At 35.4% G+C, this 15,189-nt stretch overlaps 1 protein-coding gene across 5 annotated transcripts in view; it reads left to right on the top strand.

Moving 5' to 3' along the window:
• Positions 1-15,189, top strand: part of THSD7A (thrombospondin type 1 domain containing 7A) — a 269,899-nt gene that overhangs the window by 29,125 nt on the left and 225,585 nt on the right. For all 5 annotated transcript variants that reach the window (XM_030494595.2, XM_030494627.2, XM_030494606.2 and 2 more), the window contains exon 2: positions 14,689-14,814. The gene's annotated coding sequence lies outside the window, so the exon portion shown is untranslated. The remainder of the gene's footprint in view (positions 1-14,688; positions 14,815-15,189) is intronic.

Genomic DNA, 15,189 nt, shown 5'->3' with positions numbered 1-15,189 from the left:
GGCTGGAAACTGTTCTTGGAAATAGCAGTTTGTTAAGAAAACTGTAAAAATTGCAGATGCAGTGGATGTGGTAGCATTCTCTCCCCTAAATTTAAGAGTACTAATATGAGTCTTTCAGGCTTCTTTTTCACTAATACTTGAACTATTCACTTTGAGATGTAAACATCTGGTTTTATATGCTTTTCTTGTGCTGTAGTGTTCCATATGCCTATTCCTTTACGCAGTATTGCTTGTAGAAGATCCTAATCTAAGAATGTCATACAAAATAGGACTGTTGAGTAAATAAGAATATTGTGAAAATGGAAGACAGGTGTTAAAACTATACATAGAGAAGTCTAATTTGAAGACATGATGTGTGAGATACTTGTGCAGTGGTTTCCCTGATTTCTGAAAGGTAATTACCATGACAGTTTGTTGTTAGGTCACTTACAATGCATATATGAAGTCATCATTGGAACACTTAAAAAAACCCCAAGCAATCATCTTAAAACAAGTGAGGTTTTGTTGAAGGAGAGAATCTGCAAGAATTATTTCAGTGTCAGTAAGACCTATTTAGTATCAGATTTATCTCTGTACACACTGGTTATGGAATGAAAGCCTCCATGGGTTTGGGGGGTCCTGGCCAACAATTCAATACAAGAGAACTGGGCTGTGGTGCAAGTAGTTTGATAATAGTGCCTTGTAGATAACAGTAAAACAAAACCATATTTTGACTGAAATGGGTGGTAGAAGTTGTGAGCTTCTTGATACTCAGATCTTGTTACCGTGTAAGTTGGTCGGAGAAACGCTCTAAGACTCAGTTTGGAGTTTTAGAAAGTAGGCATTCTTTATTGCAGCGCTGGTACTACATGCGAGTAGTTTTGCAAAGGTGAGCACACCCATTAGTTGCTGGCAGCAGCTATAGATCTAGCATAGTCATGCATATTCATATCTTTCCAGGAACTAATTATAACGTTTGCATTCTAATTACGCATGCGCTTTCTTGCTGAGTGGGGGTCTCTGGTGGTCTTCGATAGTCTTCCTCACTGTGTTTACTGAATGACGTCAGTGCTCGTGCATGCTTGCAAGGTCCTAGTGCTGAGTTAGCAGTTGGTATGTCCTTGCTTCTGTTCTGTTCCAGTCTCATTCCATGTTGGGCACCACTCTTCTATCTTGAAGGCTAGCATACTTGGTCTTACTGTCTCCTTAGTTGTTATCAGTCCCGTGATGTTCCTTCCCCCACCGGCTGAACATTCCTTTCTCTCTACATGTTAGCAAGTTGGAGCCGTTTGTTGTATGCTACTATGTTAGTTTAAAGACACACATGCTATTAGTTTAAACCTATAATTTAAGCCTACAGTCTTAATTCATAAGTGGTTTTGAAGAAACACAATTTGTGGTTCCTGTTTAAAGCTTATTAACTTCTTTTTATGGCTAATAGTGTGGGTTTTTTTCATGGGAGTATTTTGGGACAGCCAAAACAATTTTTAATTTCACATTTACGTTGTAGATTTATCCAAAGTATAAATGACATCATCTTTCAGCTTTGTGCACTTGTTGTAGATGTCAGAAAACTGAAGAGCTAGAGGAACATCCAGTCTTTCTTTCAAATTTACTAGGAAGACCAGTCGTACGGACATTTTCTTTAGTGATAAGCCTAGTATTTATCTTCTCCTTTTCTCTGGAGGACTTGGATCCATAGGTTTTATTGCATAGACTAGGAGGAAAATATATTTTTTGTTAATAGGAACGTGTCTTCATTGCAGCATTCTGCAACACAAGATACTACACTTTAAGAGATTAGCTAATTGCAACTGAGATAGTCATTCATGCCCTGTAGTGAATATTCAGTATTGTCTTACAAAACTGTCCAAACCTCCTTGAGGAAGCCCTGATGCGAATCACACTGGACTTCGATCTCCATTGTTCCGGGGGTATACAGCTCTTACGGTAGCTCATAAGACACAAACTGGCCTTTTGTACAGTTGATTCTGAGTGTTAGTGCCAAGATCTTAATGGATTAGAAACTTCCAGAGAGGCATTAAAGTCTTAAGATAGGAATTGCTTTTGCACACTTGCACACTAAAGTGGCTTCACTTCAGGAGATGTTAGGTAGCTTCTTCAGCACATCTAGAGTTTCTGTGTTGTCTTTTGTTTTACTGTGCATTATTTATTTGTAGTATCTAGTAAAAAGCTACATGGATTACCATGAGATGGCTTTCCTGAAAAGGAAACAGCTAGAGTGAAAGAATATGTTGCCCTTAGGAGGCCCTAAATTGTCTCTTCCTTCCAGGCTCAGTGATACTTTTAGGTTTGAAGATGAGTTAGAAATAGTTGATATGTTCTACACGGTACGGAAGGAAATGCTCTGTAAATGCCAGTATTAAATATAAAAACTTGAAAGTAACTAAGGTATACGATTTATTTACTTGAATAAATCATATATATCAAAAAAATCAAATATAAATCAAATACATAAAGTTGTTTGTATATGTATATGCTTTAGATTCCCTGAGTTTCTGTTAGCTCTGTAATGAAATTTTTGTCTGAAATTCCTGATATTAGATGGAGAAGTAGCTTGGAATTCTGGGTCCTGCTGCTTTCGCAAAAAAGTGCATGTGCTCAGTATTTTCAGCCTGTCCAAGAACGTGTCTCCATGTGCTAGACTCCTCAGTGAAATAGAAATTGCTGTTTATCTCTAGGGATGGTGCATTGAAGTGAATGTGTGGGGCATAAAACTTGTCACACTCCATAGTGAGTGTGTATTATGTGTCCTAATGATGCTTCAGAAGGGCTTTTCCTATGAAGCTTGGATAACACACAATCTACTTCTACTGATGGGTTGTGGGGTTTTTTGCCCTTTCCTCTGTAGTAGTCAATCACAGTGACATGAGGTAGGATTTTACCCTTATTTACACCCTGGCTAGGCTCATTCAACTCCAGGAGTCACAAAAGGACATTTTAGACATTAAAAGAAAATGTCTTTGCAACATCTTTCTACATAATTTTCCTTTTGCCAATGAAAACACCACTGTGTCACAGTTATTATTTGTCCAGGGCACTTGCACAGATTATAGAGTGCTGTCACAATTTCCAGTAACTTCAACAGTCATTTTTTTTTTAATAGAACAAGAGAACCAAATGACTCTCAATCAACAATTTTTCATAATTGTTTTATTTTGCCTATCCCACAGTAAGTAGCTTACAGATGTACATCAAACTCTTGTAGTCTGTTGTTGAGCTACACATTCAAAATGTGTTTCATATTTTACTTACTTTTGTATAAATAGAATGTAACAGATATGAAGTTTACTGATGCTAAAAATAGAGTATCAGCAAGCTCAGCTAGCGTCTGGTCTAAATGTTCACTTAGAGTGGTCAGTTTGTTTAGCAAGTTCATATGTGGGGGCTTGATAGATGTGACCACATATCCTGAGAAATAGTAGCTGCTATTCCTAAATAATTATTTTAAATATAACTTTGGGGGGCATTTTAGAAAGTAAATGGCAGTTAGGGAGTTTTTCCTTGATTATATGATTACGTTATTAAAAAAAACCCGACAAAAACAAAACAACTTTGTTTGCTTGGTTAAAAAGTGAGGCTAAATATTGTCTTCAAGCATGGAAAGGACTACAAGAACAAAATAAGGTTATTCCCTCTTGCAAGTGTGAAAACAGTGTGTTTATTCTTAACTTTCTGTGAGTGAGTTAGAAGGATTTTTGAATTAACCAAACCTGTTTGTTTATAGATAAATCGAACTGCAGTCACTGGATGTTTTGATGTTTAGCTACTGTCTATGCTTTGTTCCTTTGGCACAACAGGGCTCTGCACAGTAAATATTAAGCTTCCCTGCCTTTAAGATAAAAAATCCTTATGGCTAAACCTGAAATGGTTACACAGACAAGAAGTAACAGCAATCACAGACCCATGCTTTTCTTAAATAGGCAGAAATACATTTTTTATGACCTTGTTTTCTATAACCTAACAGCACAGACAACTATATGATTGTAGAAATCACAACATGAAAAGGAATGCCTTCCTAGAACAGCATACTATTTGCAATTAGGATCTATGTCTGATAAAGGACTGATTTTTATTATTTAGTGTCTCCTTCCAGCCAGTTTTGGGGAGAAAGATACTACCCATACCGCCAACCTTGCCTCACTTAGATCTTCAGGCCATCATAACTCTAGAAGGATGCATTTAGCACTGCCTAGAACAAGCCTTCACTGCCTACATTTCTTCTCCAGAAGAAATGGAAGAGGAAAGGGAACAAAGATGATGTTATCGTATGCTACAATGTGGGAAGATCCTTAGAGACTCTTCTCATGAGAGGGATAAGGAAACCCATGAATTCTGAAAAGAGCAACAGTCAAAATTGATATAAAGATCTAGTTTTCAACCTATTTTTTCAGTAGCTGGTACTTTAAAAATATGGGTAAATGTTAAATGATCTGAGAAATTCCATTTCATGCACTGCAGAAGACTTGGAGAATTTCATCTTGAGTCTTACATCTTTGAGAGATGTGCTAGCTTTGTGTTTGCAGTTCAGCACTTTAAGGGATGAGCTGTTACATGGCGGAGATGGAGTTGATACTGTGTTCTTGGATGTTTCTCAGGCTGTGCACACCGGGTTTAGAATCAAGTGGTCACTGTTGTTCTTTATGAATTGTAGCCCATGTTGAAGGGTGGTAATTTTTTTATTTCTTTTTGTTTTCTTGTTCAGGTATGGATGTCTCATATCCTCAAGTCCTTGTATCCCGAATCTGGTGTTAGAACCTGATAAAGTGGAGTGTTTTGTGTGTTTTCTTGAAGTGGTGCAACCAGTGTGGACTGAAATATAAAATTTAATTTTCTTTTTAAATCTGCTTAAAAGCTTGCCCTTTTCAAATAGCATCCAAGATGAACATTCTTTTCATTTCGTATCTGCAGATACTGGCCTGGGTGAATAATTACTGGTGGGTTTCTGTTAAACATCAGACTAAAACCATCAGACAACAGACTAAAAATGTGAATACAAAAATGTGCAACACTTATTTTTGTTGAATGTCATTGAACATGAAAATGGGAGGAAGTTAGAGACAAAGGTGTACACCAAAAAACTTCAAGAATAATGTGATCATGATTCTATGATTTGATGGAATTCAGTGTTTGAGAATCAAAAATCCTTAGATTAAAATGCTTGTCAGTAGGATTGTTGTGTTGGTTGTTTGGTTACTTTGGTTGGTTGGTTGGTTGGTTATTTTTTTATTGAAGAAGTGGTTCACATGCTTTTTGTGCTGTTTCCTTGGTATTTGGCTGAATGAGAGTGTGGAAACCTGTTTAAAATATTTTCAGTATTATGATCTCTGCTACTGTTTCTTGTATGTATTGCTTAGGGTTAAGTGCAGTTGTGCTTGGAGAAAAGGTATTAAGTTTCCAGCACAATGAAGCACAAACAAGGAATGCTTAAGTGAAGATTAAATTTCTGTTATTCAATGCTGATAGATTTTTATTTTTTTTTGACCATGTCAATCAATAAACAAGGCATTGCAGTATGCCTTCAAGTGAAAAAATTCACAGCATGTAGAAGGAAAGATGAAAGAATATGGGAAAAACAAAGCCTGTTTGTGGTAAAAGCAATGTATATGTTTTTGACCAGTTATTTAAAAGTATTTGCATTGTTTTTGTTTTGAAAGTATGCAGCCATTCAGTTACAAAACGTGAAAAAGTCTGCAGTATCTGGAATTCCCAAGTAATGTTTCTGCTTTTTCTTATTTTTTTTTTTCCTTCTTCAAAAAAACGTAGGAATTTGGTGTTTATGAAAAGAATTTCTTTGCCCAGCACTGTTCTAGAATGGACTTCAGTACTTCATATTTTAAAGACAAATGCATTTAATTGGAATTGCACATTATTTATAGATTATAAGCATTGGTTGATTCTTCTTGTTTTGTTTGTTTTTTCAGTGCTACATCCCTTCTCTGCATCTGCAGTCTTAAATGTTCCTCCAGCTCCCGCCAGACTTCTGGGAACTTAGAGCTCTTGGCCATTCATATGTTGCTCAAATGTCTTCATGTAACTTGTGTATTTTTACCATTTCCAGTCATAGCCCTTGGTCTTTTGCATATTATTTCTTTTCTTCTTGATGTTGGATTTACATGGGAATCCTGCTATAGGATGTTTAAATGAACTTATTAACCTTGACATTTCCCTGCCCACTGAGATCTGACTAGTTTTCTTTCTATCTGTGTCTCTACTTATCTCTCTTGGCACATATTCTTCTTAGCCCTGTGCTATTCCTTTTACTGGCAAATTTACTTTGTTATTTCAATTTTAATGTTTTAAAATGCATTTCTCCTCTGGAGATAAGTGATTTTGTCCCACTTCTGTAGAAAAGAATAAGCCATGTAATGGTCTTATACACCTGAAGTCAGTCCTTCTCACTGACTGATGACAGCTTAAAAATTGCGATATAACCTTTTTTTCTTTATCACTGTTTTTAGGCTTAATATTCCTTCACACCTGAATGTTCAGATTCATTGATATTCATGGTTATCAAGTTCGGCTGGCTAGTTTAAGACCATTTTTGTCAGCTCACAAGGATATATTTTGCTTATCTCTACTAATTTTAAGTCCCATTTCTCTTTGTCTCCAGTCATCATGATCTTTATCATATGTTCTTGCTTTCTTAAGTTAGCAGACTTATCAGCATTTTAAAAAGGTTGCTGCAGGCCCATCCTGAAAACTCTGCAGCAATGACACTGGTTTCCCAGAATCACCCGTAGGGAACCATGTGTCTCCCTGCCTTAATCCTTTATTAATATCAAATTGGGCAAGGACCTCACTCAGTATTAGTACTCTTACTTTTTGAAATACTCCACTGTATCACTGTAATAATTTTATAAGGAGTTCCTGACTGATTGCAGGCCAGAGGCCATCTCATGCTATGCAATGATTACATGCTTTCTTTAAATCTGCTGTGTACTCTGATCTTATTTTTTTTATCTCTTTCATTATCAATTATGTGATTTGAAATATTTGAAACACTATTATCTTATTTCCTCAGTTATTTAAAAACAACTAGATGGGAAAGTGATTAACAATGTTAATAGCCCAGATTTTTAAAAGAATGCTGTGTGAATGGACATTCTTCTTTCCCTTACGTTTTTACTTCACAAAAATCATTTCAGTAAGCCAGAGGTTGCTACCGCAGTTATGCTTAAACATCACAAAATTTTTTAAGTCAGTAATTTTTCAGTTTTCAACCTCACCATAGGACTTTCTCTGTTGCTATATTTAAAGGAAATCTTTAGAGCAAGCTGTTTAAGAACCTTTGTTTTCTCTAACCAGGGATAACATGGTTGACTATAGCTTTCTTTTTGGATGATCCTTATTCCCAGAGACTATACCTCTGGACATCATATGGTAATACTCTTCCCCAAGTTTCTTAAAAATACTTGTAGTGCATTTCTTGATTAGATTATGTTTTGAGCCGTACCTGCAGCCCTCTTAAGGCAGAATGACTTTGCAAAATGTGCATGTAAATACTGACAATTCTTTCAAAAATTATAATGCCTTTTACTGTGTTTCATAAAGAGAGATCTGTTTTCATTGTCTACAGTGTTGGCGTGTATAGCTGAGTTAGCATAAGCTCCACTTAGAGCTGGAGGGGGCAGAGAAGCACTTTAGGGTATGCTTCATTTATTTGAGATGCCTGCTTGGAGAGTGACTTACTACATCCTTAGGCGTCATTGCCTGGGAGGCTCGCTTAGGTATCTGCCTTATGCTTATTTTTATATGGATTCTGTGTATGATAAAAGGTTAATATGAAGACTGTAGTCTTCAGAGAGCACAGCTCTCACTTGACAGTTTTAAAATTTAGGGCAGCCCCTTGCATGAGTGCTTAGTTTAGATCAAGTTCAACATTATCCCAGGAAATAGGGAGATAGGTAAGAAAAGAATACAAAGTACTTTCTAAGATGCTGGAATATGAATTTCCTGAGAAGAATGTATGGGTGAGAAAGATTAATGTCGGGGGGGGAATCTTTTCACAGAGGTTTTTTGTTTTTTATTCTTTCACATTCTTTCACAGAGAACCAGTCATGAATATGAAATCCAAATGTCATTTTGTGCTGGTGTAGATTTGTTTCTTTATATTGTGGATATCCACAACTGTAAGCTGTGTAATCATATTTACTATAGCAGTAAAGTTCAGTTTTTATTTTATTTTATTTTTTTCTAAAAAATCAAAACAAAATAAGGAAATCACTGGACTGACTACTGAATTCTAACTGTCAAAATCAGAAACCAAATAAACAAATGCAGGTGGAAAGCACATTCTGGAATTAATGCTGAAGCTTTTTCGCTGCTCTTAGATGGACTTGTATGGTTAAAGGAAATATGTACTGGTCAGTCTGGTTCATAGGTGTGTACAAGCCTGGATATCTGATATAACTTTTTTTTTAATCACAATATACTCCAATATTTGCTTTACTATCAGTATCATTCTGGAAACCAGTGATTACTACTCATTTTTCCTGGGTGATTTACAGACCTTACTTTGCCAAGAATGGCATAAATTGAAATCTTCCTTTAGGCATCTCAGTGAGCAGCCTCTTTAATTCTTCATCTCTCTGGAACTGCAGCACAACTTCCTAAAGTCCGGGCATCCCCAGACACCTACCGCAATGCAAAAGCTGAAGCTGAGGCCAACAAGTTGACCAAATTATAATGCTATCCACAGTGTCTCTCTTGCTTGCTAGTAATTCCCAAATCTGAACATCTATTAATAGTTTCTTTTAGGTAATAAGTATTAATCTGTAAATGAACCTCTGAGATGCTAATAGAATATGCTGAATAAATATCAATTATTCATTAAAATGCAAATGTGGACAGGCACTTTAGAGATCGTTTAGGTGGCCAAAATAAATGAAATAAACCCCAGAACATTAGTAATTAGGCACTTCTAAGGTGCGTATAATATATTACTGTGATCGCTGGACATGTGCATCATAAGGCTCTATGTTTTTACTTCAACTTTATGCTGCAGCCTCAAAATAATTTTTGTCTCTGATGACTATTTAATATATTCAGGTACCGCAGCTCATACTTAAATTTTATTAGATGTGTTCTAAAGATAACTTTTGCTGTGGCGGTAAATTTTAGCTGTACGACTTCCACTCAGTTTAATGAATTCTGTAGTTAGATCCCTGTGTGTTGTTTAAAAAGCCTACTCTCAGTTTACAGAGCATAGTGGATTGGAATATTTTAGTTTTGCATTTAATGAGCATACGTTTCCCTGGTTTACACAAGTTTTGTACTTTCGGTTCAGTGCACAGGAAAGCCATTAAGCCCTTTACACACAGGTGTCAGTCAAATAACGAAGAAAAGTGACAATGAAAATTTTTTGGATTTTTTCTTCCCAGCGATATGGCGGGCTTGTTGAAGGAAGTGCTCAGAAGGGTAATGCTCAGCTTAAGAATGATTTTTAGCGACTGTTTTGGTTTTAAAGTGCTATCATGAAATATGAATTGAACAGCAAAGTTCACCAGGACTTTTGTGACTTGGACACAACTGCAGGTGTTGTTATTAACTTTTAAATGTCCTTTGAGATTATAAATTTGCAGCAATTTGCTAATGACTCTATGATAACAGAGATTGCCCTTGGTCTAATAACAATATTGTTAGGAGACTGCTTCATTAAGCTGTATCTGTGTGTATGCATACACATGCATAATTATTTCTAAGTATAGGCTCGTGTCAATATTTAACCCTTCATTATCTCTTTAGATCTTAAAAATATAAAGTAACATAAAAATAATTGTAGGTAATGTTAATTAGTAATCTCTTGAATCCCTTGAATGTAGAATAAAATGAGGTACAGATATAAATTGAGTAATGGTACCCTATTTACTAGTTACCATATCTGAAAGCAAATTTGTTTTAGTTATTATTGAGAACGTGACTGTTTATATTTGATAACTGATTTATTTGTTTTTTTAGTGAGTTCAAGTGACTGATTTTCATGCTGTATAGAAAAGCTTGTTTCAATCTTTTCTTGTGGAATATTATTGTGAGACTAAATCAAGTGGGATATTTTTACAAGTACTATGAAATAGAATGTAATAAAAATGAATTGCTTTTTAGTCATTTGTTTACCATATGATAGTACCAAAATGGGATATTGTTTTAATGTCATTAGAATTAATTAACATATATTTTGCAAATAGAAATTGTAGTCCAAGTCCTAGGTGAATTCCAAATTACATTCAAATTGCAATGCAATGAGTGGTATTTTACGGAGGACAGTCTCCAAGACTTTTTCCTTTTGTGTCAATCCCAGAAGTATAATGTGAAAGAATCATTAGGTAAAGTCCCACAGGAATTGTTTTGCTCTTTCCTGAAGCCAGGCATTCAGTGGCATCAAAACCAGATACAAAGCATACTAGATAGCAATCTGGAATTGTAGTGATGTGAGGAAATGAAAAGGTATGAGAAATAAATATTTCATATTTTCATTCTGGTTAAGCATAGCAAAGGCAGAGGATAAGGAAAGTTGCAATAAAATGCCCTGCATAAATGCCAAAACAGAAGTTGATTGATTGCCCTTTTTCTTTATGTACGTTGACCCTTAAAGTAATTGGGATGACGATGTTTGTAAATTTTCACACTGGTATCACTCACTGTTCACCCCCTGCCAGCATAAATGCCTCCAAATAATAAAAAAGATGTCAGATCTCATTTTCATATGGGCAAGTATTTTACTCGTTTTCTTTAAACAAATAGGCAAAGGGCACAGTGTGCTGTAAATGATAGAAGTGGAAATTCTCTGCATAGTGGCAGGAGGGAAATAATATCACTACAAAGGCTAGAAATAAAAATCCCCATCCCTTCCCAATATGAAAAGCGTGGATAACAGACAAAACCTCATTTCTTCTTTGAATTTATTTCCAGTAGTTACATCAGGACTTTGTGATACTTGCAACATAGCCTTCACTTTATATTACCTTTTTACTCATTCATCTAACGCCTTCACCCCTCTGGCCTGCTGTCTGTTATTATATCTGACTCTTAAGATGAACGGATATCTCTACAAAATAGTATATTTCATAATGAATGTTTAAAAAATTATATTCTTTTTCATTTTAATGTCATTTAAAGATGTTAGATGTGGCAGCAGTTATGTCCTGCTTGGGCCCAAGGAGTCACAGACTGTGTAAATAAATCTAATGAAAACCTTCCTGTGCCAAAGATTTTATAGCTATGGTGGAAATTTTGTGGTTTAAATTTATTTAATATAATCCTCTTTGTATAATTGGTATCTCTGAGCTTATTATTATTCTGTTCTGATACATCTGTGTCTTACAGAATGTACAGTTATAAAAATACTTCTTCATCCTGTGTTAAGATAAAAAGTATATTTCCGGATGGGACTGTTAGATATGTGTCTATGTCAGAAAAGACACAATGAGGAGAGAGAAGATCCAAAGTGGATTTGGATTAGTAACATATCTGAGACACCAGATATGCCAGGGTTACATATGCAAAATTAGGATTCTAAGATCTGACCTTATGCTTCTGCTTGGGTTTAATTGCATAAATGATTCTTCCAATGAGCTTGTTAGCTCTAGCGTATATAACTTTTTATGTTCTGTTGATTTAAAAAAGATTTTTGTTGTTGTTGTTGTTGTTGTTATGTGATGTATGTTACAGATCAGGTTTCCAAATGCTTGGAAACTTCTCACATAGTATCCAAAACGTAATGAAAAAATTTCCAACTCTGTTATACCCAAAAAAGGAACAGGAAAAAGTGAGCTATCAAAAATGCTGTGTGTGTGTGTGCATGCTCTGGTCATATCACATTAGAAAATTAAAATTTCTGTTGAAAAGCTAGTTATCTGAAAATGAATTGCATGAACTGTGTGTATTCATACAGTTCTCAGAACTCTACAGAGGGTGAAAACACTAGATATTATAATGTAGGACTATTTAATGGATCTACATGGAAATTACAGAATGCAGAAATGTGTCATAGTATCATTGGTGTAACAGTTGCTATTGAGTGGGATATTCTGAAAATAAATCTGTTCAAAACTGAAATGTGTATTGGGGAAAAAAATCTGCATTGGAAAAGAACTACCTATTTGTTTTGGGAATGAGCAGATATGAATCAAACATTGAAAGACTATGTTGTTATTGAAAGTGAGGTTTATCAAATGATGATTAAAAAAAAGTGCAAATTGAAAACAGTGGAAGTAGTGGTACTTTTATAGACTACCAGGTGTTAGCAAAATAGTGTAATGAGTTATTTTTTTAGGTTACATGGAATTTCATATAAAACGATCACAAAGGTTGTGACTACGAACAAAAAAGACACTTGTATTTATTCTAAGCTGTATCTTTTGCCAAGGAATAAGAAAAATGTATCCTCTGGTAAATAGAAGGTCATCACATCAAGGCTACTTTAAAAAAGTTTGAGGAAGATTCCTGGAGTATATATCTTTTTGTAACTGAAATTAGTACACTGATCAGAAAATAATTTGTTTTTTAGGTTCCTCTTTAAAACATTTGTTTTATTTAATGATCTTCTGTGTATTAGAATAGTAAACTGAGACATTTCTAGCATTCTAATTTCAATAATCAGGTTTCTGTTTGCAAGTCAAATAACAGGATACATATTATTGGTTGTAAGTTTTGAGTGCTGGGTTGGTGTCATGATATTTTCTTGTGCAATCTGTTGGAGATTCTTGTGGTAAATTGCAGCAGACGACAGCCCTTAACTATGATTGCGTTTCTTCATTCAGAAGAAACAGCATTCAGCTGTTTTGTGGAACCACTATTTAGTAGTGGAAGGCTCAGAACTAGTTTTGGGTTATTTAAAACTCAACTACATGACAGCAGGAGGGAGAATCTCTACATCAGCTGTCTGTTGCACTAAATCATTGGAGCTGCACTTAAGTCATAAGGGTTGGAATTGAGTCCTTTTTCAAAGGAGACTTATCTTTTTTAAATGCTACTGTCATGTGAGGCTTGATGGACCAAATTGGCTTTAGGGTTGAAGTCTGAAGCATTGCAACTTTGAATTTAGGAAAGGAGAATAATCTGAATTATCTTGTTGATATTTGTTTCGCATCTATCAAATAGAAAAAACCATAAAGAGTTTACTATTCTAATACACAGTTACTGAATGTGAACTGCATCTCATTCCTTAAATGTAAATTCATGTATTTTGAAATGCCAACAGTAGGCAAGCCACCCTCTAGCAGGAACTATCTGGTATCGTAGGGGATTGTCAGCATTTTATTATAATTCCATTCTTCAGGCTGAAAAAAATTGCTTGAAGCTGAAAGCTGAATATGAGATATCAGCCTCATGCTAAACTTCCTTTCTCAAATTTCGCTGAAATTGGCTTAATTTTAAACAGTTCAGAGGTTCAACCAGAAATAGTCTTATCCTCTATCATGAAGATGCAAAGGACAATTGTCTCTTGTTTCTGGAGTTCTTTTATAGTAGTCAGTATAAAACCATAATGTTACAGCTTAAATGTGGAAATAAATGCTTTGTACAATAAGATCTAGATTATATTAAAACTTATTTGCATGAAGTTTTGACTACATACAAGTCTCCTGACCCGGATTTATCTCTTTCTTGGGGTTTTAACAGTACAAGCTAAAACAGGGTAGGAACATCCTAAGTGAGATTAGGTACAAGCCTAGAATTTTCTCAGTGTCAACAAACATGGGTGCAGCTGAGGAGAAAACAGTCCTTATAGTGGTACATCTTATATTCAGCTTGTTCTGCTTTTCTGTGTCCTTCATAAGATGGAAGAGGGAGGTTACAGTAGCAATAAGGCTGAGAATTTTCCTGGGCTCCAAAAAAGGAGTTGGGAAATAGAGCAAATGGAGCAGAAGACCATGGCTAACAGTTATGATTTTTTCTTTTTAGCTGGCATATTTCTCCCAGCTAAAGAAATGTGGGGGTGCAGTTGTATAAATGCAGAATCATTCTGCCTATCCTGTTCATTACTTGGTGCCAATGTGCTGTACTTAGTATATTGGATTACGCTTATATCATTTGGTTGCCTGGGCCGATTCATTTGTCAAGAAGTTGGACTTTGTTGATTTTAATAAGCCTCTGTAAAGATTTAATCTCAATCAGTTGGGGCAGTACTGGCTGACAGGTAACAGATTGTGTTTGGTTTTTTTTTTTTTTTTTTTAATACCTTCAGACTGAGAATAAAAATCTCTTTCAGTATATTTGAAAAGTATGGGCAAGACTAAGCAATGATTCAGAGGAATGTCCTCTTAAATTGGAACTTTGAGATGGCTGTAAGTAATGTGATCAGATGGCATAATGGAAAAAAGAATGGAAGGAGAAAAGGTTGAAAACAGATGCCTGTCGGCAGCTTTTCACAGAAACAAAAATGTGTGGAATGACCTTCCAGACATGATTATGCTATGGAGAGTTAAATATTGGGCTATTCAGGCAAATTAGAAAGCATCCAGGGGCACAGTAAGCTTTGAAATGGGGGAAGGCATTAAAATCTGCTTATCTCCATATGCTCTTAGGTATATAGACGTGTTAATGCTGAATTTACTATTGGTTGTACATAGTTTAGATCATCACAGCACACTGTCCATCAGTACCCTCTCCTTAGTGAATCATTGAAGGGACTTACATGAGTAATTTGTTTAATTTTTGCCGTCTGACTTTTCATTTGCTTACGTATAGGTTTCTTCTAAGTTTGCTGCACAGAAGTTACCTCTCCCTATGGTGTTGCTTTAGCATGCTGTTGATCACGGCAGCTGTGAAGTCCCTCGCTAGCAGTGGAGAATGAGTAAAGAAAGTGGCAGAAAGGTATGTTTAGTTTCTACTACTTATGACTTTTTAGACGTGGAGGAATTCCATGTGGAATAGTAGTTTGTCTCTTTCCTTTCAACTCTTTGATACTTACAGAAAATTTGAAGTCAATAGCAATTATTTTTGCATAACTGAGTCACGATTTACAGATAGAACTACAACCTGCATGAAGCAATCCTACAAATAGAGTAAGAAAGCAGACATGATTCTTATGTGGATAACAGTAAACTGCATTTTGTCTAAATTAAATGTAGATAGTTTCAGGTCTATGTTTTTGTTCCAGTTATAAATATGTCTGAATAAAGAAAACTGTCTCTAGGCACTAATAGGTACAAGAATTATGAGACAAAACGTCCTTTGGAAGGCAGGTAT

Source organism: Strigops habroptila, chromosome 1 (assembly GCF_004027225.2).
Source record: "Strigops habroptila isolate Jane chromosome 1, bStrHab1.2.pri, whole genome shotgun sequence".
Lineage (NCBI taxonomy): Eukaryota > Metazoa > Chordata > Aves > Psittaciformes > Psittacidae > Strigops > Strigops habroptila.
The sequence above is the reverse complement of the archived record's forward strand: the minus strand, read 5'-3'. Positions and strand labels throughout refer to the sequence as shown.